This window comes from Ambystoma mexicanum, chromosome 1q (assembly GCF_040938575.1).
Source record: "Ambystoma mexicanum isolate Mex_15411 chromosome 1q, UKY_AmexF1_1, whole genome shotgun sequence".
In the NCBI taxonomy this organism is placed as follows: domain Eukaryota; kingdom Metazoa; phylum Chordata; class Amphibia; order Caudata; family Ambystomatidae; genus Ambystoma; species Ambystoma mexicanum.
The window spans coordinates 491081942-491104890 of NC_090922.1; the positions used below are offsets into that span (position 1 = coordinate 491081942).

At 50.1% G+C, this 22949-nt stretch overlaps 1 protein-coding gene across 1 annotated transcript in view; it reads left to right on the forward strand.

Moving 5' to 3' along the window:
- Nucleotides 1-22949, forward strand: part of LOC138529320 (phospholipase A2 inhibitor and Ly6/PLAUR domain-containing protein-like) — a 183250-nt gene that overhangs the window by 65632 nt on the left and 94669 nt on the right. The gene's annotated exons all lie outside the window — the stretch shown is intronic.

A 22949-nucleotide genomic window follows, 5' to 3' on the forward strand; every position in this document is an offset into this window, starting at 1 on the left:
TAGTGTGTGCTTTAATGCATTTTCCGCACATAAAACAGCCAAGGTTTAACTCTGCTGAGTCAGGAAAGGTGGATAAGGTTGTTCATTAGCCTGTGCAAATGTTACGTGGATTCCAGATGAATCCATTGGTTTTACAAATGCATGAAAATGTCAGGCGTAAAACGTGGTGCTCTTCCAAGACAGAGGAGGAAAGCAAAGCAGAGATGCAAACTCTGCTTTGAGCCCCTCCTGCACCTTCGAAGGGCAAAGGGCTTCAATGGAGCCAATGCACAAAATGGAGGCATACACCTTGCATTTATGATTCCATTTTGTACATTGCAAAACGTATTCAGAACTTTTCTCTTCTTATTAGGACCATACTCTGCCACCTCTCAGGCCTTTCACCAATTGCTCCAATAGTGGATTCTCATGTGTATACTCTTTTTTTTTTAAATACTTGGCTTCTGGCAATTGACTACTTCTGGAAGTGGGACCACATAACCCACAATTCCATATGAAACAGCCACAGATCATTCAATGCACAAGAGACCAATATTCAATTACTTAATCTGACCCTGACATGGATGCAAGAGTAATTTGGGCTGCGTTCTTGAATGCTTCACTAGACACAGAGCGCACAAAAATGTTCCAACATACTTAACAATGCCACTATTGTGTTGTCTGCCAAAAATCCACAGATCACGCGAAGAGCCTCCAAACAGAGCGATTGTCACATAAGAATGGGGGCTTTATTAAGAGTAAGTTGGTGAATTCATTGACTATTTTTAATTTAAAATAGTTGTTATGAGCAGACCATTGTAACAGATACAACAGATTGAAAAAACTGCGACATATGCATGGCAAATGGCAGAATTGGGTTTCAGTAGCACTAGATGAAAAGAGCTTTAGACGATTTTTGATGAAGGACCACAATCTTGCCTGGAAGCACGGAAGATTTACTAGAAGTTAACTATTTGCTAGCACTATTTTTCTTTGTATTGACAAACTTACTTTTAAGATCTGGACACAATTCTTTTGTCAAAAACTTGGAAAAACACTTGGAGGAAAACACCCCTTGCAACTACTACTCTATTGGAGAGCAAATTACTCAAACATGTGAAGGAATGGCTCAGGGCCAAACAAATCCCCTATAGATGGGCATTTCCTGCCGCCCTTAGGTTCTCCTATGAAGGCCACAAGTGAGTTGTTAAGTCTTTACAGGAGGGAGAGCAACTAATCTCGCCGGCTCTAACTGGGGCCTCATCACCCTCTGCTTCCAGCAAAGAAAGCTTGTCCCGCTCCTTAGAGGGGAGCTCCTGAGAGAGAATTGGGAAGGCTCGGAGACCCAGAGGTCCAGGCACAAAGAAAAAGTCTTGAACTCCCTCATTGTTGTCAGAGTATTTCTGGATTTATTGACGAGGCGCACAGGACCTGTTCACAGTTTTTGATGTACTGAGGCCCCCACCATTGCAGATACTTCTCATCATGCTGGATTTGTTCCTGCCACGTTGGGGGACTCTAAGGGGTCTATGGGGTAAACAAGTCCAGGTCATAGGATCGACCTTTTTTGGGGGTCTGTGAGTCTCTCCAAGAGGTTCAAGGGATGACACCCAGGTCCTAGCATTAACACAAGGTCAATATGATGACACTTAAAGGTCTGGGATTAGACGCCCTTCAAATATTCACTTGGAATGTCCAGGGTCTGAATTCGCCCATGAAGAGGAGGGGGGGCCCTGCTACACATCAAGGACCTTGCTGCCACCCTGGTGTTTCTACAGGAAGCTCACTTACTCCTGGAGGATGAACATAGGCTTCAGAACAAGCATTTTCCCCTTCAATTGTTCGCTTCTGCAGGGCAAAAGCAGAAGAAGGGAGTAGCAATCCTGATAGCTATGGGTATTCCCTTCACTAAATCTAAAATCCTGCTTGATCCTCAACATAGATATGTTTGCGTCAAGGGCAAACTAATGGGGCATAACCTCACCCTGGTTTCACTCTATGTGCCTAACGAAAAACAAGATCTCTAGCTGTCCTCGGTCCTGCCACATATAGCTTTTTTCGCAGAGGGGCGGTTAGGCAAAATTTGGAGCAGTACCCTTTGGGTTCACTACAAAAAACTTGTTCTCCTGGCAATAGGAACTCAACCTTTGGTATAAGTCTGTACTAAACAGGTTGTTAGCGTGGTTGAGTAGCCAGGCTTATCTCAAGAGGGGTCAATGTGAGCAGTAGGGTAGTTACACAGAAATTCACAGTGATAAGTATTCAATTAAACATTTACGCTCACGGTTTCTTGATTAAACAAATATTAATTTATTTAACAGTCAGTTTGAATACGCCTTCTTCAGAAGGGGCAATATAACATTAATACACAAATACACTCCAAAATATACCTCTTAGTTTCTCTAAATCAGCAAATACCCATTTAGGATGGCACACAGACACTTCCTACACCCTCAGGTGACTTAAATAATTAGGACACAGTGGACATTAATATATCACTGGTACATTTAGAGCAATACTGAGAGTGGTGTCAAAGAAAAGGGTTATTGGAATAAAACAAGAGATCACACAGATATTCTGAAGCAGGTAAGTACTTTTGAACCCCCATTGCAAAGTAAGCTGACCCCTTCCTGGAAGGATAGGTGCAACACAATGTCAGAGTAGAAAAGAATCATTCAGGGAGCCAGGCCAGGCCAATGTCAATTGGGCAAAAGTCAAGGGGAGCTGAAGCACTTCTTGCAGGTAAGTAAAAGTTCTTGCACAATGTTTTAGAAGTCTTTGTAGAAAGGAAGAATCAATGTAGGGCCACAAGCTGTTAGGCTTGTGAGTAGTAGAAGATGCAAGCAACTCTACAGAAGCAACCCAGACCAGTCTTAACTGAGAACAAGTAATGCTACACAACAAGAGGTAAGTTCTCTTAGACTATACAGTACCTTTGGTTAGAAGAAACTGTTCCAGCTGGGTTCTGTTCCTGTGCAGCTCTGCAGGTCCTGTTGTTCCTGGGCCTCAGTCATGGGGACAAGAGGGAGGACTTCTGGGGACTCCTGCACTGCATTGGGACAGTCAGCGAGAGCAACCAGAAATCTATAAATCAGTGGTACTTCAGTGTTTCAGCTCCAAGCATCTATAGCAAATAGCACCACCGGGGTTCTCAGATACCACTTTGGACTTCCCTCGCAATCTGGGGTCCAGCACTCTGTTGAGGTGGCTCAGGCTTGGTCAGTCCTGATTTCTGGGAGTCCGGAGGATCTTCCAGCAGCTCGGGTCCAACTTAAAAGTGACGCACTCTAATCTGGTGTTCCTCTCCCTGGCACTTCGGTTCCTGCAGCAGCAAGGAAGTACAGCCAGCTCTGAGAGGATGTCCAGAGAAGTTCACTTTGGAGTTGATTGGTCCCACCAACTCAAGGGGAGTAGTCGTCATTACAGGGCTTCTCCAGTCGAGGCGAATACAGAGCTTCAGCACAGCAGCAGGGCTTCATAGGGTAAACCAACGGTTCAGGAGTTACAGCAGGCGTCTCTTCCAAGTTATTCTTCGGATTCCTTCGTCCAGTGGTCGACTCTGCCTTTCAAGCCAAAACGCCCCTCCATTTATGCAGGTTTCTCCCATTCATCCCATTCATTCCAGCCTATTTGCCAATCACCCAGCAGGTGGCTGTCCTTGCCGGACAGCCAGCCGGACCAGCTGTTAAGTACGGGACCCGCAAAGGGACTCTGAAGGTAATTACGGTACCGCAATATGCGGTACTGTAATTACTGCCTTCCCCATTTCCATTGAGCCCTATGGGGGCAAAAATGGGAATGGGGAAGTGCCATGGTGAATGGGGAATTACCGCCCCCGCACACCTTGGAATGGGGCGGTAATTCCGCCATTCACCATGGCGGACTTGGTAAAATACTGGCGGCAACCATGGCGCTGATAGCGGCATGGTTACCGCCTTCCGTGTAATGAGGAATGTCTTCATTTCAAGAGCATGCTGCATTGCTAACTCCCTGAGTTTGATGTCCTGATGTTTGGCTTCAGCTCACGCTTCTAACCTTTTAAATTCCAATTCAGGTCTAATTTTCTCAAGAGGCACATATTCTGGACTCAGTGATGGACCCTGTGGGGTCCCACTGGATACAGTTTGAGGCAAAAGGGCCTGGTGAGGTAAAGAAGGGCTCCCTTGCTGAGACTCCTCTCCTTCCTCTGACTCTTCTAAGACATTAGAGTTAGACTCTGAATTATCATCCTCATTATCAATTTCCACATTTCCTGGGTTAGTTGGTGTGACAGGCCTACTACCCAGACTTTGATGATTCAGCAATCTTGATATGAATTAATTTTCTTTCCTTTAACAGGGAGATTCCTGACCGTGCATATTTCTTTCAGTTGATCTACTGTTAAAATGATCAGGGCTTCCTTACTGAAGTTATCCATATTTGGCATGTTACAATTGCTGTTCTGGTGGAGCCTAGCTTTGTGAGGGTTTTAGTTGAACAAAGGCAAAGCAAATACTTAGTGTAACAACTCTAAAATACATCCCACCGCTGCCACCAGTGTAAGGCAAGATTTTGCGCAGTACCCTTTGGGTGCACTACAACAGCCTTTTCCTCCTGGCAATAGGAACCCAACCATTGGTATATGTCTGTACAACAAAGGTTGGTAGTGTGGTTGAGCAGCCAGGCTTATCTCAAGAGGGGTCAATTTGAGCAGTAGGGTAGTTACACAGAGAGTCACAGTGACAAGTATTCAATTAAACTCTTAGACTCAAGGTTTCTTGATTAAACAATTATTAATTTATTTACCAGTCAGTTTGAACAGGCCTTTTTCAGAAGGGGCAATTTAACAGTAACACACAAATACAGTCCAAAATACACCTTTTAGTTTCTCTAAATCAGCAAATACCCATTTGGAATGGCACACAGACACTTCCTACACCTTCAGGTGACTTAAATAACTAGGACACTGTGGACATTAATATATCACTGGTACATTTAGAGCAATACTGAGAGTGGTCTCAAAGAAAAGGGTTATCAGAATAAACCAAGAGATCACACAAATATTCTGAAGCAGGTAAGTACTTTTCAACCCCCCAATGCAAAGTAAGTTAACCCTTTCCTGGAAGGATAGATGCAATACAATGTCAGAGAAGAGAAGAGTCCTTCAGGGAGCCAGGCCAGCCCAATACTAATTGGGCAAAAGTCAAGGGGAACTGAAGCACTTCTTGCAGGTAAGTAAAAGTTCTTGCACAATGTTTTAGAAGTCTTTGTAGAAAGGAAAAATCAATATAGGGCCACAAGCTGTTAGGCTTGTGAGTAGTAGAAAATGCAAGCAACTCTACAGAAGCAACCCAGACCAGTCTCAACTGAGAACAAGTAAGGCTACACAACGGTACAGGACCTTTCGTTAGAAGAAATTGTTCCAGCTGGCTTCTATTCCTGTGCAGCTCTGCAGATCCTGTTGTTCCTGGGCCTCAGTCATGGGAGGACTTCTGGAGACTCCTGCACTGCAATGGGACGGTCAGCGACAGCAACGGCAATCTTCAAATCAGTGGTACTTTGGTGTTTCAGCTCCTCGGGACTATAGCAAATAGCACCATTGCGGTTCTCGGATACCACTTCGGACTTTCCTCGCATCTGGGGTCCAGCAATCTGTTGAGGTGGCTCAGGCTTGGTCAGTCCTGCTTCCTGGATCTTCCAGCAGCTCGGGTCTGACTTAAAAGTGATGCACTCCAATCTGGTGTTCCTCTCCCTGGTACTTCGGTTCCTGCAGCAGCAAGGAAGTACAGCCAGCTCTGAGAGGATGTCCAGACAAGTTAACTTTGGAGTTGATTGGTCCCATCAACTCAAGGGGAGTAGTCGTCCTTACAGTGCTTCTGTAGTCGAGGCAAATATGGAGCATCAGAACACAGCAGGGCTTCACCGGGCAAACCAAAAGTCCAGGAGTTGTAGCAGGCATCTCTTCCAAGTTCTTCTTCGGATTCCTTCATCCAGTGGCCGACTCTGCCTTCCAAGCCACAAAGAAATGGCGACAAAAGAAGACCGTGCCATTTTGTCAAATTGGGCACCCATGGGTGCTTTACTGCAGCTGTGAATGCAGCCCACGGTAAAAATCCACAATGGTAGTAAAAAGTAAACCACTGCCACCAGCCATTAATTGTAGAAACAGTGAGATAAAATTGTTCCATGAGAAGCTAGACACAGGGGATACTAAGTAACCCCTCCAGAACCCTATTGTAAGATAGTGTGTGCTGGGTCTAGAAAGTTACAAATGTAAGTAAAGTCAATTACACTTTACTGCTCTGGGAAACAGTAGTTTACCAAAGAGAAGGCATTTAAACCTCTGGGAAATCTGAAAGTGCTGTGCGTCACAATGTAAAAAGATGCCTATGGAGTTTGTCAGACTCCAAAAACCAAAAGAAACACAAAAAACACATTGGGCCTCATTAGGACCCTGGCGGAGAGGGTATTACGCCAGCGTAGTGCATGGCGTACCTCTCCGCCATACTACGAGTTCCCGTAGCGCCATGGAGGTTTTCTCCGCCTGGTTTTACCAGCCGGAGAAAACCATGGCGCTACGGGACCTCGTTGTTAATTACGCCACCGTATTTTACGGTGGCGTAATTAACTCCTTCCCCACTCCCATTATACCCTATGGGGCAAAAATGGGAATGGGGAAGGGCAGAATGGGGATTGGGGATTTACCGCTCCGCCGAGGTCGGAATGGGGCGGTAAATCCGCCAACCCCCATGGCGCTATCGGCGGCTTTCCGCCATGCTTCGCGGTGCATTTAGCACCGCGAAGTCCGCCTGGGTCGTAATGAGGCCCCTTGGATTGAAAGTAAAAAGTCCCAAAGTTCATCAAAAGAGCTGGGGGTCTCTAAGGTAGAGAGGAATTCGCACATTTTTGAGAATTCTCCCTATCAGGGGCACTTAATTATTGGGGTGGATTTTAACCTAGTGCCCAACCCAGAAATGGATAATATCGTTCACCAATGAGTACTGATTTTAATAACGCATTAGCCTACATAGCGTTGTTGAGGGATCTGGGGGTTGTTCACATTTGGAGAGTCAGGAATGGGGAGGCAAAGAAGTTTACCCACTTTTCACATGTGTACCACATGTGTACCAGGGACACTCAAGGATTGATCTCCTGTTGACAACAGGTTCTTTATTATTATGTATTCCCAAAGCCCACATAGGTGCCAAAATACTCTCTTATCAATCCCCAGTCGTGATGACACTGGTAGGGTCAGTTACAGCTCGGCCGCAGATCTCATCCTGGAGGCTATACGACCCAATACTATCAGATCAGGTGCTCTGCCAACATATTAGGGACACAATTACCAACTACTTCCAGGATCACCATCAGGGGGAGCAATCTCTATCTATTGTCTGGGACTCCATGAAGGCAGCGGTGCAGGGTGAACAAATCCATAAAATGACAGCCCATACGATTTGTTGAACCCTATTAAAAGAGGGCCTTGAAAGGGAGTTTACAGTCAAGGAACGCAAATATAGAATACATGGTTCCCATGGGGCGTGATGAGCCCAGAGGATGGCCAGGGCAAACCTGGAGGCGCTCATGGTGGGGAGAACCTCCCGGGTGATTTTGAAAACGAAACAGTTTTACTACACCAGGGTAAACAAGGCCAACAGGATCCTTGCATACACACTAGCTAAAATGAAGACCAGAATAACATCCCATTGCTAATTGACGACACAGAGTCGAAGATATATGATGAGGACCGGAAAACTGAGCTGATTCACCGACACTATACTTCAGTTATATCAGGTGTATCCTTAGACCAGGAAATGCAGAGGGACTTTATTGCGGGATCTGCCATACCAATAATTTTGCCCCCGATTAGAGCATTGCTGGACAAACCCATCCAACTGGCTGAGGTTCAAACGCCCATTAAGACACTAAAAGATAAAACACCGGTCCAGATGGTTTTATTTCTTGATTCTATAAAATATACCAAGCCCAACTCTCCCCATAGTTAACTTGACTATTTAACTCATTTATTGCTACTGGGTCTGTCACACCCTCTATGGGTGAATCCATGGCCACGTTGATCTTGAAGCCAAGCAAAGAGCCCAACAGCTGCAACTGTTATATGTCCATTTCTGTTATGAATATTGTTGCAAAAATGTATTCTAAAATCCTCGCCAACCGACTTTTAGGGGTCTTACCCTCCCTAATTGATGCCGATCAGACTGGCTTTATCGTCGATAGATCTGCCTGGTGGCAGAGGTACCTGTGAACCTGGCCGTGATACTCCTTGGGGACACAAGTGAGGGATCATGCCATAGCTCTGGGGACTGGGAAACATTGATCACACACCTATCGGTAGTAGGGAGTATAACTAGTGCGAGGATTTGGAAGGGGGTCTAAGGTCCACTCAAACAGATGTGATGGGCAGGATATGGGATGCACTGGCAGCTGAAAAAATCCCGGCACTGTCTGTGGATCGTTATTTTGACCATGTCAATGTCTGGCTCCCGTTTATTGAGTACACACAGGCATATCCTCAGAGGCTTCCTGTGAACTCAGAGCTGCTCAATAAAGTTACCACTGGGGGGAGGAGCACCCTGGTCACTTCATATCACTTCATTTCACAATGCCTTGAGAAACTCACCCTATATGAACAATCCAGACCCCGAATTGTGTTTATATGATTTGCTCATTGTCTATACTTCTTGTATCATGCACATCTTGATACCTTCCTGGAAGATGTGTCCTGATCCGAAAATTAAATAAAATTGTTTCATTAAAAAAAAGGACCAATGTTTTTCTCACAGCGCAGACCCTGTGAAAAAAACTCTACTGTGGCAAGTGTGATGAATCTGAGGATGTCGTGCCTTCTTCCCTAGGGAGAGCTTTCCCCTGGGGCAAAGTCGGTGCGTCCAAAGTACAATAGTCCCCCGGGGGGTGGTACACTGAGGAAGGATCACATAGGGAAGGAATCCCCCTGTGGGATTAGGGATGATCATCACAAGAGAACGCAGTATCAACCCGCTTTACCATATCCAAACCTTTTGAAAATTCCTCCTGCTCCCTCCTCAGATGTAGTTTATATATATTGCTTCCAAGTTAGCCAACCTAACATATAAAAATACTGAAAAGCCAGATAATACAAAGCATTGTACATGTAGCTTTAAGGCTGGCACTGTGACGAAGATGGCTAAAATATATTGTTGCCAAGTTAGTCAACCCAAATTACATAATAACAGTAGAAAAACAGACAATGGGCCTCATTACGACCCTGGCGGAAATCGGAAAACGGCGGAAATGCAATACCGCCATCGAATAGCGCTCGGTGCGACTATGACCCGTCACCGCAAAGTACGAAGCCATTAGCGACACCGTAGTGAACGCCAACGCTAACTGCACCAAGTACGCGCGCGCGCGCCATGCCAAACCGTAAATACCACCATGGCGCAAGGGTACGCGAATTCCGACCCTAGCGGACATGTACCTAACGCCATCAAGCATGGCGGAAAGTACCATTCCGCCATGGTGAGAAGTACGGCATCGCGAATCAACCGTAAACGGCCCCACTGAGTGCCTGTACACCGCTCCCTGCCCACAAAGTACAACTCCCCGTAGGTGCAATGAAGTCACAATGCAACCAGTGAAATGTACAAGTCACCCATGCATGCCAACGAACAAAAGAATCACAAGAGGGGCCAATGGGAGCTGCAGGGCACAGATGGCACGAATACAGAAGCCATTCCAATGGACATGACCACAGTCCCCCCCCCAGAAACGCACGCAAACACAGGCACCTGTGACCAGCAATATTCCGAAAATCACATCATTCCACCAGTCCACCTGGCTGACCGGCATCTGTTACACAAAACCCAATCCCCCGCCCCTGAGCATGACAACATTCAAACAGTCATATTGGCAGCCCCCATCCCTGACCTCACTGGGCTCTGTAGGCAAACGTGCCCAGCACAGTACCACGCAACTAAACTCCGAAGCTGGAACCCAATGCAGATCTCCTCACAATACATCGCTCCCCAAATAGGAATATGCCACATCACTCGCAAAGAAGAACGCTTCACGGCCCATATCAGAATAGAAATTTAATGCACAACAAAATCACCAAGCCCATACAGCCATTAGTCCATGAACTCCAAAACACATATCACCATTGTGGGCTGCATCCGCAAGGAATGACCAGCTACTACTTGTGTGACGCCCTGTTCCATCATGGTACACAGAGCCACATTCACGTACGAAAAGGCAACATGGAAGCGCACAGAACCGCAGGGCCGTCCCAATGGGGAGGCACTAGTCCAGCTGAAAGGCCGAAATGTTGCTCCGAGCCACTAGTACTGCGTAAGGGCATGTGGCCCATTGGCGATCGTCCCATAAGATCGTAATGCTGCTCCACTGATTAACACGAAGCAGCAGGTGTCGGGAGTAAAAGCCATCTGCAGGAGTGGCATACAGATGGCAGTGGCAAAAGGGGAGGAGATACCTGTCAACCAAAAGAAAAGAAAAAGAACAGAATGGCCATCAGAACTACATTCGAACAACTCACTTCAATGATCACACTAAATCCACAGCCATATGCATGCTAGCCCACTTCAAAGGATCATCACCACCCCAAAACCACTTGCGACTCATAACCATCTATATCGAGGTGTAAACACCATCACAAACGAGTGTACCTGTGCATGCGTCTGTCAAAACAGATTCCATCAGATGGGAATGTTAACGTGCATGGACACAAGTGTCTGAAGGCGCGTCGAGATAGGGAGGGCTCAACAAGGCCAGATAGACGATGGTCCCACTATGGCAGCCCTGCATCACATAGCGCAGGGGAGGCGGATAGATTCCAAGAAGCCCTGTACATGGCAAACCCTGTATCAAATCACCTGCCCATGCATCCATTCATCATTCCCTCATCCCGGTATAAAAACGCCTGAATATTTACTCACATAACATTAGAAATTTCCATTGAGTCTGTGCGTTATGCAGCCTGCAAAATCCACAGTGCCCCAGCCCGTAATTCCAGTGTTGTGAAGTAACATGTATTTGGGAACGTCCGGCCTCATCGCCCACGTCGCTATTGCGCATCCCAAACTATTCATATCAATCATTGCATCCTCGCCATGGCCCCTGTCTCAAGGACATTGAACAATAGAACGTTATATTTGCAGTCAGACCTGTGGGCATCTCCTCGCCGCTAGCTGAAAACCGAAAGCGCCGCCCTTCGAATTCCTCATTTGCAACATCACGTCGAAAAGGCATCTGTGGCCGTTTGAAATCACAAATTAATCCATCTAGTGCGGCTGTGTGTGAAAATGGCAACTGCCTTCGCCCACTAATGGGACGCCCCGCCCGTCGTTGCAACTCGGTACAGTGATGCATGAGGGCCCACCGTTACTCGAGTACTACGTTCCACTGACCCATCACAAGTCTGTTCGCGACTGCAAAGATTGTATGTGAAACAATGGGACCATAGCCGAATGTACATATCAACAAATGTTACACGGCCATTGGGTACAAATACATGATTGCAATAGCAAGATGCCATTCCTCGAATTGCAGCGTTGTGTGCGGGACGTGCTCGCCCAAAGCGGAGAGCAGCTTGCACAGGTGGAATGAATCACCACAGGTGGAGGCCATACAGCCTGAAAACACATAAATTGCACACCCAGTCTCCTCCCACAACCACACCCACTCCGAAATGCTACCGGCAGGACTCGCGATGTTGGCCCTGGGGGACCTGATAGCACTGCAAGTACTCCAAATCCAAGAAGAAGACGAACACCAACTACAACCGGCCGCACGGAGGAGACGCAGGAGGAGGAGGAGGCCAAGGCAGGGCCAGCAAGGGCCGCCAGCACAGCCACTACCACCACGCAGGCAGCCCGCAATCCCACGCCTCCGAGCACATCCGTTCAACCTCACTGATGAGCAGATCCACACCCTCTACCGTTTGGACCGGGACACCATAGCCGCCATTGTGGACATGACACACGCTGACCTTGTCAGCATGATAGATAGCCCAACCGCCATCCCACCCCTACTGAAGGTGGTGTCTGTACTCCACTTCCTGGCCACAGGCACCTACCAGCACACAGTCGGACAGTTGCATGGCATTTCTCAGCCACTGTTCTCACGGACACTATTGCAAGTGCTCGATGCCCTCCTGCAGCACGCAGACGACTACATCTCTCTACCACGCTCGGAGCAGGAAATTACCAACACAAAAGTGGGATTCCATGCACTTGCCGGCATACCGGGTTGCATTGGTGCCATCGACTGCACCCATGTGGAATTGGTCGTCCCACATGCCATGGAGGCCCAGTACCGCAACCGAAAACAATTTCATTCCCTGAATGTACAAATGGCGTGTGACTCCAACAGGATCATTACACATTGTTGTGCCAGATTCCCTGGATCAACCCATGATTCTATGGTCTTGAGGAACTCTACTATACCACGCTACATGGAGCGACACGCAGGGAACAGATCCTGGCTACTCGGTGAGTCTCATTTCATGCATGATGATGTGGGGTATGTGATGCGGCAATGACCTGGCAGGAAGGGGGGGGGTGTGCGTACGTAGCAATGGCATTCCACATCATACGTTTATCGTCCACATACAGGTGATGCTGGGTATCCACTGAAGAGATGGCTCCTCACACCGGTCCGGAACCCACGGGACCAGCATGAGGAGGACTACAACCATGCCCACTCACGTACCCGTGTAGTCATTGAACAGGCATTCGGCCTACTGAAGACTCGTTTCCGCTGCCTCAGCAGGTCTGGCGGGGCACTCCTGTACCGCCATGAGAAGGTTGCAAAGATGGTCATGGCATGTGTCATGCTCCACAACATGTGCGTACGTAGAAATGTGCCCATGCCCCCTGACGCAGAACTGCAAGCACCTGATGATGGTCATGATGAGGGTGGGGATGTGGCAGCACCTCAAGGAGTCTGCGAGGCACCGGAGGGCCGTGACATTCGTCAGCATCTCATTGATGCATGCTTCTAGCACTCACGCCTGGTGGCTGATACATGGACACGGGACTTGTGGCACTGTGTGTGTCTGGTACATGCACAATATGGACTGTACGCCTATGATGGCCTAGTACACAAAGATCATTGTCCACACATCTCATTGGTTGATCGTGCACTGTTTATGGCATATGTGATATCATGTTGAACACCCTATCGACCCGCCACCCAAGTGAGCCCAACACACCCCCTCCACCCTCCTACCTCCCCCCCGAACACCAGTGTCCAAAGATGCTCATTGTCAGTGGGCTGTCGCTATTGCAAGCCCCCTCTGCGGGTATCAGGGGCACCCCTGCCTGTGGAGCGCAGGTTCCTCCCAGATCTACGTTGGGGGCTGCCCTGGACGGAACTTGCAACGGATGATGTCTCTGCCTGCTCACGTCCATGCATGTCCCTAAGGGTTTGTGAGAGCTCAGTGAGCACATGGCGCACTGCGGCAAGTTCGGCACATACGTCTTTGGACGTCGCATGCAGTTCCCCCCTCAGGCTCTCGGTGCTTCTCTCCATTTGGACTCTCAGGCTCTCGGTGCTACTCTCCATTTGTGCCCTTAGTGTCTCTGTACTTCTCTCCATTTCTGCCCTGAGTGTCTCAATTGATGTTTCTATGTCTGCCTTAGTGCGCCCACATTCATCGGCATGGTCCTTGAGGAGCGTGGCCAGTTGCTGCTGTTGCACGATTAACTGGTCGAGGGACTGTTGCCTCTGCTGGGCCATGGCCATTTGCGGGGGTGTCAGAGAGGGGCTGTTGACCTCATGTTGCCTTGCCACAGGGCTTGTGGGGGATGGCCAGTCGTCGTCTTGTGGGTGCCCCTGCGTGGTATCCTCATGTTGTACGGGATGGGACAGACAGGGGGAATGGGACAGGTCATGGATGGATCTGACTTCGACATCCCCGTCTTCTGTGTCGGAGCATGCTGCCATCAATGGGGTGTCACCTATGGTGCTGCTGCCACCAGAGGCAGTGCCTTCTGTGGCATCCGTTGGGGGGACCTGTGGTGGTGGTGTTGTGGGCATGCTGGCTGCTGGGGTGCCTGTTGATGTTCCCTCCTCTGTGCTGCCACCTGATTTGTGCTGCTGCCGTGTCTCGATGCGTGCAGCTGAGGTGGAGGGTCTTTGGCCGTTGGTCTTGGCCCTCTTTGCAGGTGTGCTGGTAGGGGTGTCCTGATGCTCGTCTTTTGGATCGGACCCTGTGGTGGAGTAAAGGAGGGCGAGGGTTATTAATGGGTCTGTGGGTATTGGAATGGCATTGTATCACATGCATTGGGGTGGTACCTGAGGGTGATTTGGGTCGGGGCCTTGGAGGTGCTTTCATTTGTGTGTGGAGTGAGGGTGCAGTTGTTTGGCAGCCTGCAGTTAGGGTGTGCCTGCTGCACGTGTAGTGGGTGTTTTAGGGGTTTTTAATTATTTATGTATTTATTGTGAGTTTTAAAGTGCGCTATCAGGGCGATGTATGTGGACGTTCTCCTGGACATGTGTTTCTGTTGCACTATGTGGACACATGGTACTTCACATGATTGGACATTGTGGATTTAGCATTGTTTTATCTGGCCCACCTACCTGAATCTTCGGATGTCTGCACTCCTTTCTCCATCCCTCCGACTCCCTCTATGCTCTCCATTCCGATGGTGGAGGCACAGATTTCTTCCCAGGGGGTCAACTTGATGGGTGATTCAGGACCTCCCCCGGTGGCTGTGGCAATGTTGCGGTTGGCAGAGAGTATGCTGCGGACGCGTATCCGCAGGTCGTCCCATCGCTTTCTGCATTGCTGTGGGTTGCGGGGTGCGGTCCCCACCGCACTTACCCGCTGTGCCACCAGAGCCCATATGGCCTTCTTGTTCGCAAGTGCCGTCCTGGTCATTTGCGTGGAGAAGACGACGGCAGCATTCTCCTGGAGGGTCTCTGTTAGCACGGTGAGTTCCTCACGGGAGAAGTGGACCTGCCGCTTGCAGTCGCACGCTTTCTTCGCTACTTTTCCCATTTTTCTTGGTTTCGCTAGGGTGGATGACGGGTTGGGGTGTGTCTCAGGGTAGTGTTTTTAGTGGTTGTGTGGTTTTTGTGGTTTTATAGGTGTACGGCGGGATGTTTCCCGTTCCGGGCCCATGTTTTTACTTCCGTTTCCGTATATTTACGGTCACCGTACTTTCCGGTAGGCGCACACTGCGGTGTCCGCTGTGATGGGTGGCGGTATTGCACCTAGGGCGCCGTACGGCGGCGGTGTGGGCCGTTTTGGGGTCATTTCCGCCATCGCGGACTTTGCACTTCCGCCATGCCGTGGTGCTCGTGCCCGATGGGTCGGAATGGGCCGCACTTTGCTCCTTCGTGCAATGGCGGAAACGCTATTTACGCTGTGGCGGTCCGGTCAGTCACTTTCCGCCAGGGTCGTAATGAGGGCCAATACCAAGTATTGTGCATATAACTTTAAGGCTGATCGTGTGACGAAGAAGATGCCCAGGAGGGAAAGGATGTCAACCTTCTTGTCCGGATTACTTGAAATGTCCCCTTACCCTCCTTCTCCTGCGTCTCCTTCTTGTCAGTGGCCCTCATTACGACCCTGGCGGAAAGTGACTGACCGGACCGCCACAGCGTAAATAGCGTTTCCGCCATTGCACGAAGGAGCAAAGTGCGGCCCATTCCGACCCATCGGGCACGAGCACCACGGCATGGCGGAAGTGCAAAGTCCGCGATGGCGGAAATGACCCCAAAACGGCCCACACCGCCGCCGTACGGCGCCCTAGGTGCAATACCGCCACCCATCACAGCGGACACCGCAGTGTGCGCCTACCGGAAAGTACGGTGACCGTAAATATATGGAAACGGAAGTAAAAACATGGGCCCGGAACGGGAAACATCCCGCCGTACACCTATAAAACCACAAAAACCACACAACCACTAAAAACACTACCCCGAGACACACCCCAACCCGTCATCCACCCTAGCGAAACCAAGAAAAATGGGAAAAGTAGCGAAGAAAGCGTGCGACCGCAAGCGGCAGGTCCACTTCTCCCGTGAGGAACTCACCGTGCTAACAGAGACCCTCCAGGAGAATGCTGCCGTCGTCTTCTCCACGCAAATGACCAGGACGGCACTTGCGAACAAGAAGGCCATATGGGCTCTGGTGGCACAGCGGGTAAGTGCGGTGGGGACCGCACCCCGCAACCCACAGCAATGCAGAAAGCGATGGGACGACCTGCGGATACGCGTCCGCAGCATACTCTCTGCCAACCGCAACATTGCCACAGCCACCGGGGGAGGTCCTGAATCACCCATCAAGTTGACCCCCCTGGGAAGAAATCTGTGCCTCCACCATCGGAATGGAGAGCATAGAGGGAGTCGGAGGGATGGAGAAAGGAGTGCAGACATCCGAAGATTCAGGTAGGTGGGCCAGATAAAACAATGCTAAATCCACAATGTCCAATCATGTGAAGTACCATGTGTCCACATAGTGCAACAGAAACACATGTCCAGGAGAACGTCCACACACATCGCCCTGATAGCGCACTTTAAAACTCACAATAAATACATCAATAATTAAAAACCCCTAAAACACCCACTACACGTGCAGCAGGCACACCCTAACTGCAGGCTGCCAAACAACTGCACCCTCACTCCACACACAAATGAAAGCACCTCCAAGGCCCCGACCCAAATCACCCTCAGGTACCACCCCAATGCATGTGATACAATGCCATTCCAATACCCACAGACCCATTAATAACCCTCGCCCTCCTTTACTCCACCACAGGGTCCGATCCAAAAGACGAGCATCAGGACACCCCTACCAGCACACCTGCAAAGAGGGCCAAGACCAACGGCCAAAGACCCTCCACCTCAGCTGCACGCATCGAGACACGGCAGCAGCACAAATCAGGTGGCAGCACAGAGGAGGGAACATCAACAGGCACCCCAGCAGCCAGCATGCCCACAACACCACCACCACAGGTCCCCCCAACGGATGCCACAGAAGGCACTGCCTCTGGTGGCAGCAGCACCATAGGTGACACCCCATTGATGGCAGCATGCTCCGACACAGAAGACGGGGATGTCGAAGTCAGATCCATCCATGACCTGTCCCATTCCCCCTGTCTGTCCCATCCCGTACAACATGAGGATACCACGCAGGGGCACCCACAAGACGACGACTGGCCATCCCCCACAAGCCCTGTGGCAAGGCAACATGAGGTCAACAGCCCCTCTGTGACACCCCCGCAAATGGCCATGGCCCAGCAGAGGCAACAGTCCCTCGACCAGTTAATCGTGCAACAGCAGCAACTGGCCACGCTCCTCAAGGACCATGCTGATGAATGTGGGCGCACTAAGGCAGACATAGAAACATCAACTGAGACACTCAGGGCAGAAATGGAGAGAAGTACAGAGACACTAAGGGCACAAATGGAGAGTAGCACCGAGAGCCTGAGAGTCCAAATGGAGAGAAGCACCGAGAGCCTGAGGGGGGAACTGCATGCGACGTCCAAAGACGTATGTGCCGAACTTGCCGCAGTGCGCCGTGTGCTCACTGAGCTCTCACAAACCCTTAGGGACATGCATGGACGTGAGCAGGCAGAGACATCATCCGTTGCAAGTTCCGTCCAGGGCAGCCCCCAACGTAGATCTGGGAGGAACCTGCGCTCCACAGGCAGGGGTGCCCCTGATACCCGCAGAGGGGGCTTGCAATAGCGACAGCCCACTGACAATGAGCATCTTTGGACACTGGTGTTCGGGGGGGAGGTAGGAGGGTGGAGGGGGTGTGTTGGGCTCACTTGGGTGGCGGGTCGATAGGGTGTTCAACATGATATCACATATGCCATAAACAGTGCACGATCAACCAATGAGATGTGTGGACAATGATCTTTGTGTACTAGGCCATCATAGGCGTACAGTCCATATTGTGCATGTACCAGACACACACAGTGCCACGAGTCCCGTGTCCATGTATCAGCCACCAGGCGTGAGTGCTAGAAGCATGCATCAATGAGATGCTGACGAATGTCACGGCCCTCCGGTGCCTCGCAGACTCCTTGAGGTGCTGCCACATCCCCACCCTCATCATGACCATCATCAGGTGCTTGCAGTTCTGCGTCAGGGGGCATGGGCACATTTCTACGTACGCACATGTTGTGGAGCATGACACATGCCATGACCATCTTTGCAACCTTCTCATGGCGGTACAGGAGTGCCCCGCCAGACCTGCTGAGGCAGCGGAAACGAGTCTTCAGTAGGCCGAATGCCTGTTCAATGACTACACGGGTACGTGAGTGGGCATGGTTGTAGTCCTCCTCATGCTGGTCCCGTGGGTTCCGGACTGGTGTGAGGAGCCATCTCTTCAGTGGATACCCAGCATCACCTGTATGTGGACGATAAACGTATGATGTGGAATGCCATTGCTACGTACGCACACCCCCCCCCCTTCCTGCCAGGTCATTGCCGCATCACATACCCCACATCATCATGCATGAAATGAGACTCACCGAGTAGCCAGGATCTGTTCCCTGCGTGTCGCTCCATGTAGCGTGGTATAGTAGAGTTCCTCAAGACCATAGAATCATGGGTTGATCCAGGGAATCTGGCACAACAATGTGTAATGATCCTGTTGGAGTCACACGCCATTTGTACATTCAGGGAATGAAATTGTTTTCGGTTGCGGTACTGGGCCTCCATGGCATGTGGGACGACCAATTCCACATGGGTGCAGTCGATGGCACCAATGCAACCCGGTATGCCGGCAAGTGCATGGAATCCCACTTTTGTGTTGGTAATTTCCTGCTCCGAGCGTGGTAGAGAGATGTAGTCGTCTGCGTGCTGCAGGAGGGCATCGAGCACTTGCAATAGTGTCCGTGAGAACAGTGGCTGAGAAATGCCATGCAACTGTCCGACTGTGTGCTGGTAGGTGCCTGTGGCCAGGAAGTGGAGTACAGACACCACCTTCAGTAGGGGTGGGATGGCGGTTGGGCTATCTATCATGCTGACAAGGTCAGCGTGTGTCATGTCCACAATGGCGGCTATGGTGTCCCGGTCCAAACGGTAGAGGGTGTGGATCTGCTCATCAGTGAGGTTGAACGGATGTGCTCGGAGGCGTGGGATTGCGGGCTGCCTGCGTGGTGGTAGTGGCTGTGCTGGCGGCCCTTGCTGGCCCTGCCTTGGCCTCCTCCTCCTCCTGCGTCTCCTCCGTGCGGCCGGTTGTAGTTGGTGTTCGTCTTCTTCTTGGAGTTGGAGTACTTGCAGTGCTATCAGGTCCCCCAGGGCCAACATCGCGAGTCCTGCCGGTAGCATTTCGGAGTGGGTGTGGTTGTGGGAGGAGACTGGGTGTGCAATTTATGTGTTTTCAGGCTGTATGGCCTCCACCTGTGGTGATTCATTCCACCTGTGCAAGCTGCTCTCCCCTTTGGGCGAGCACGTCCCGCACACAACGCTGCAATTCGAGGAATGGCATCTTGCTATTGCAATCATGTATTTGTACCCGATGGCCGTGTAACATTTGTTGATATGTACATTCGGCTATGGTCCCATTGTTTCACATACAATCTTTGCAGTCGCGAACAGACTTGTGATGGGTCAGTGGAACGTAGTACTCGAGTAACGGTGGGCCCTCATGCATCACTGTACCGAGTTGCAACGACGGGCGGGGCGTCCCATTAGTGGGCGAAGGCAGTTGCCATTTTCACACACAGCCGCACTAGATGGATTAATTTGTGATTTCAAACGGCCACAGATGCCTTTTCGACGTGATGTTGCAAATGAGGAATTCGAAGGGCGGCGCTTTCGGTTTTCAGCTAGCGGCGAGGAGATGCCCACAGGTCTGACTGCAAATATAACGTTCTATTGTTCAATGTCCTTGAGACAGGGGCCATGGCGAGGATGCAATGATTGATATGAATAGTTTGGGATGCGCAATAGCGACGTGGGCGATGAGGCCGGACGTTCCCAAATACATGTTACTTCACAACACTGGAATTACGGGCTGGGGCACTGTGGATTTTGCAGGCTGCATAACGCACAGACTCAATGGAAATTTCTAATGTTATGTGAGTAAATATTCAGGCGTTTTTATACCGGGATGAGGGAATGATGAATGGATGCATGGGCAGGTGATTTGATACAGGGTTTGCCATGTACAGGGCTTCTTGGAATCTATCCGCCTCCCCTGCGCTATGTGATGCAGGGCTGCCATAGTGGGACCATCGTCTATCAGGCCTTGTTGAGCCCTCCCTGTCTCGACGCGCCTTCAGACACTTGTGTCCATGCACGTTAACATTCCCATCTGATGGAATCTGTTTTGACAGACGCATGCACAGGTACACTCGTTTGTGATGGTGTTTACACCTCGATATAGATGGTTATGAGTCGCAAGTGGTTTTGGGGTGGTGATGATCCTTTGGAGTGGGCTAGCATGCATATGGCTGTGGATTTAGTGTGATCATTGAAGTGAGTTGTTCGAATGTAGTTCTGATGGCCATTCTGTTCTTTTTCTTTTCTTTTGGTTGACAGGTATCTCCTCCCCTTTTGCCACTGCCATCTGTATGCCACTCCTGCAGATGGCTTTTACTCCCGACACCTGCTGCTTCGTGTTAATCAGTGGAGCAGCATTACGATCTTATGGGACGATCGCCAATGGGCCACATGCCCTTACTCAGTACTAGTGGCTCGGAGCAACATTTCGGCCTTTCAGCTGGACTAGTGCCTCCCCATTGGGACGGCCCTGCGGTTCTGTGTGCTTCCATGTTGCCTTTTCGTACGTGAATGTGGCTCTGTGTACCATGATGGAACAGGGCGTCACACAAGTAGTAGCTGGTCATTCCTTGCGGATGCAGCCCACAATGGTGATATGTGTTTTGGAGTTCATGGACTAATGGCTGTATGGGCTTGGTGATTTTGATGTGCATTAAATTTCTATTCTGATATGGGCCGTGTAGCGTTCTTCTTTGCGAGTGATGTGGCATATTCCTATTTGGGGAGCGATGTATTGTGAGGAGATCTGCATTGGGTTCCAGCTTCGGAGTTTAGTTGCGTGGTACTGTGCTGGGCGCGTTTGCCTATGGAGCCCAGTGAGGTCAGGGATGGGGGCTGCCAATATGACTGTTTGAATGTTGTCATGCTCAGGGGCGGGGGATTGGGTTTTGTGTAACAGATGCCGGTCAGCCAGCTGGACTGGTGGAATGATGTGATTTTCGGAATATTGCTGGTCACAGGTGCCTGTGTTTGCGTGCGTTTCTGGGGGGGGGACTGTGGTCATGTCCATTGGAATGGCTTCTGTATTCGTGCCATCTCTGCCCTGCAGCTCCCATTGGCCCCTCTTGTGATTCTTTTGTTCGTTGGCATGCATGGGTGACTTGTACATTTCACTGGTTGCATTGTGACTTCATTGCACCTACGGGGAGTTGCACTTTGTGGGCAGGGAGCGGTGTACAGGCACTCAGTGGGGCCGTTTACGGTTGATTCGCGATGCCGTACTTCTCACCATGGCGGAATGGTACTTTCCACCATGCTTGATGGCGTTAGGTACATGTCCGCTAGGGTCGGAATTCGCGTACCCTTGCGCCATGGTGGTATTTACGGTTTGGCATGGAGCGCGCGCGCGTACTTGGTGCAGTTAGCGTTGGCGTTCACTACGGTGTCGCTAATGGCTTCGTACTTTGCGGTGACGGGTCATAGTCGCACCAAGCGCTATTCGATGGCGGTATTGCATTTCCGCCATCGTTTTCCGATTTCCACCAGGGTCGTAATGAGGCCCAGTGTCTTCTTCTTCTAGCGGGCTGAGAGATCGGCGTGCTCTATAATCCTTTTTCTTTTTTGTTTGAAGCTTGAGTCTCATACGGGAGGAAGCCACAATGAAGGCCGTTAGAAAGCACCACCTTGTGACCTCTTTCCCAGGAGGGACCAAAACGGGAAAAAAGCCAAACGCGGCAGAAAAAACCCAGTGGGTGGAAGGTCACGGCAGGACTCCTTGTGGAACTTGGGCTCGTGATGGATTCGACCCAATGTGAGGGGAAGGCACTCGAAACCCGAGGAAAGGCGAGGAAGGTAGGTATCGTGCAAAAGGTAAATTGAGCAAGCAAGAAACTCGGAAGAAACGCCAGAAACTAGAGCCAAGGAAAGGAAAAAGTGGAGGAGTCAAGAGAGTATGCCCAGAGGGGCAGAAGGAAAAGGGCACCGAACGGCCCAAAGAGCGAACGGTGGAGGAAGAAAGAGGGGAAGGAATGAGAAAGAATATAGAAAATAGGCCAAGCGCAAAGGCTAAGCAAAAAGTAAAGCGAATGGCAACAGCGGCAGCACGGGAACAGCTGACCGTAGAGGTTGCAACGCAAGGAGTGCAAGAAAGGGTGTGGTTGAAATAGTGCTACCTACATCCACGCGGAGAAAGACTAGACCGTTGGATGCACGTAAGTCCTGAACGTAACGGAAGTCAGGAAGAATCAGGAAGAGTGTAAGCATACACAGGGCCACAGGCGCCAGTTATAAAGACGGCGCATGACAGTATGCCCTCTTCCCAGACGCAAGCCCCCCGGCTTGCCTGGATGTGCCCTATGACATTTTCTAAGAAGGACAGGGGCATGTATGTGCGAAATCGGTTCCCATGAATCTTCAGCATGGGAAAACCTTTTCCAATAAACAAGGTACTCCAACTGACCCTTGTGGTATCGGGAATCTCTTAATTGCAAAACCTTGTATTCAGGCTCTCTGTGAGGATGGGTTGGAAGAGAAACGGGTCGAGAATTCCGAGACTGATCTGCACTTCTTAAAAGAGAGGCATGAAAAACAGGATGCACTCAATTAAGAGCAGAAGGTAGTTTTAGACGGAATGCCACAGGATTAACCTTGTCAGTGATAGGATAGGGCCCAATGAACCGTGGTGAGAGTTTGTACGGATGAGTCCACCGTGGCAGATATTTAGTAGAAAGTCATACTTTAGATCTTCACGGATGTTCAGGAGAGCAGTTTCCGTGCTTCTGGCA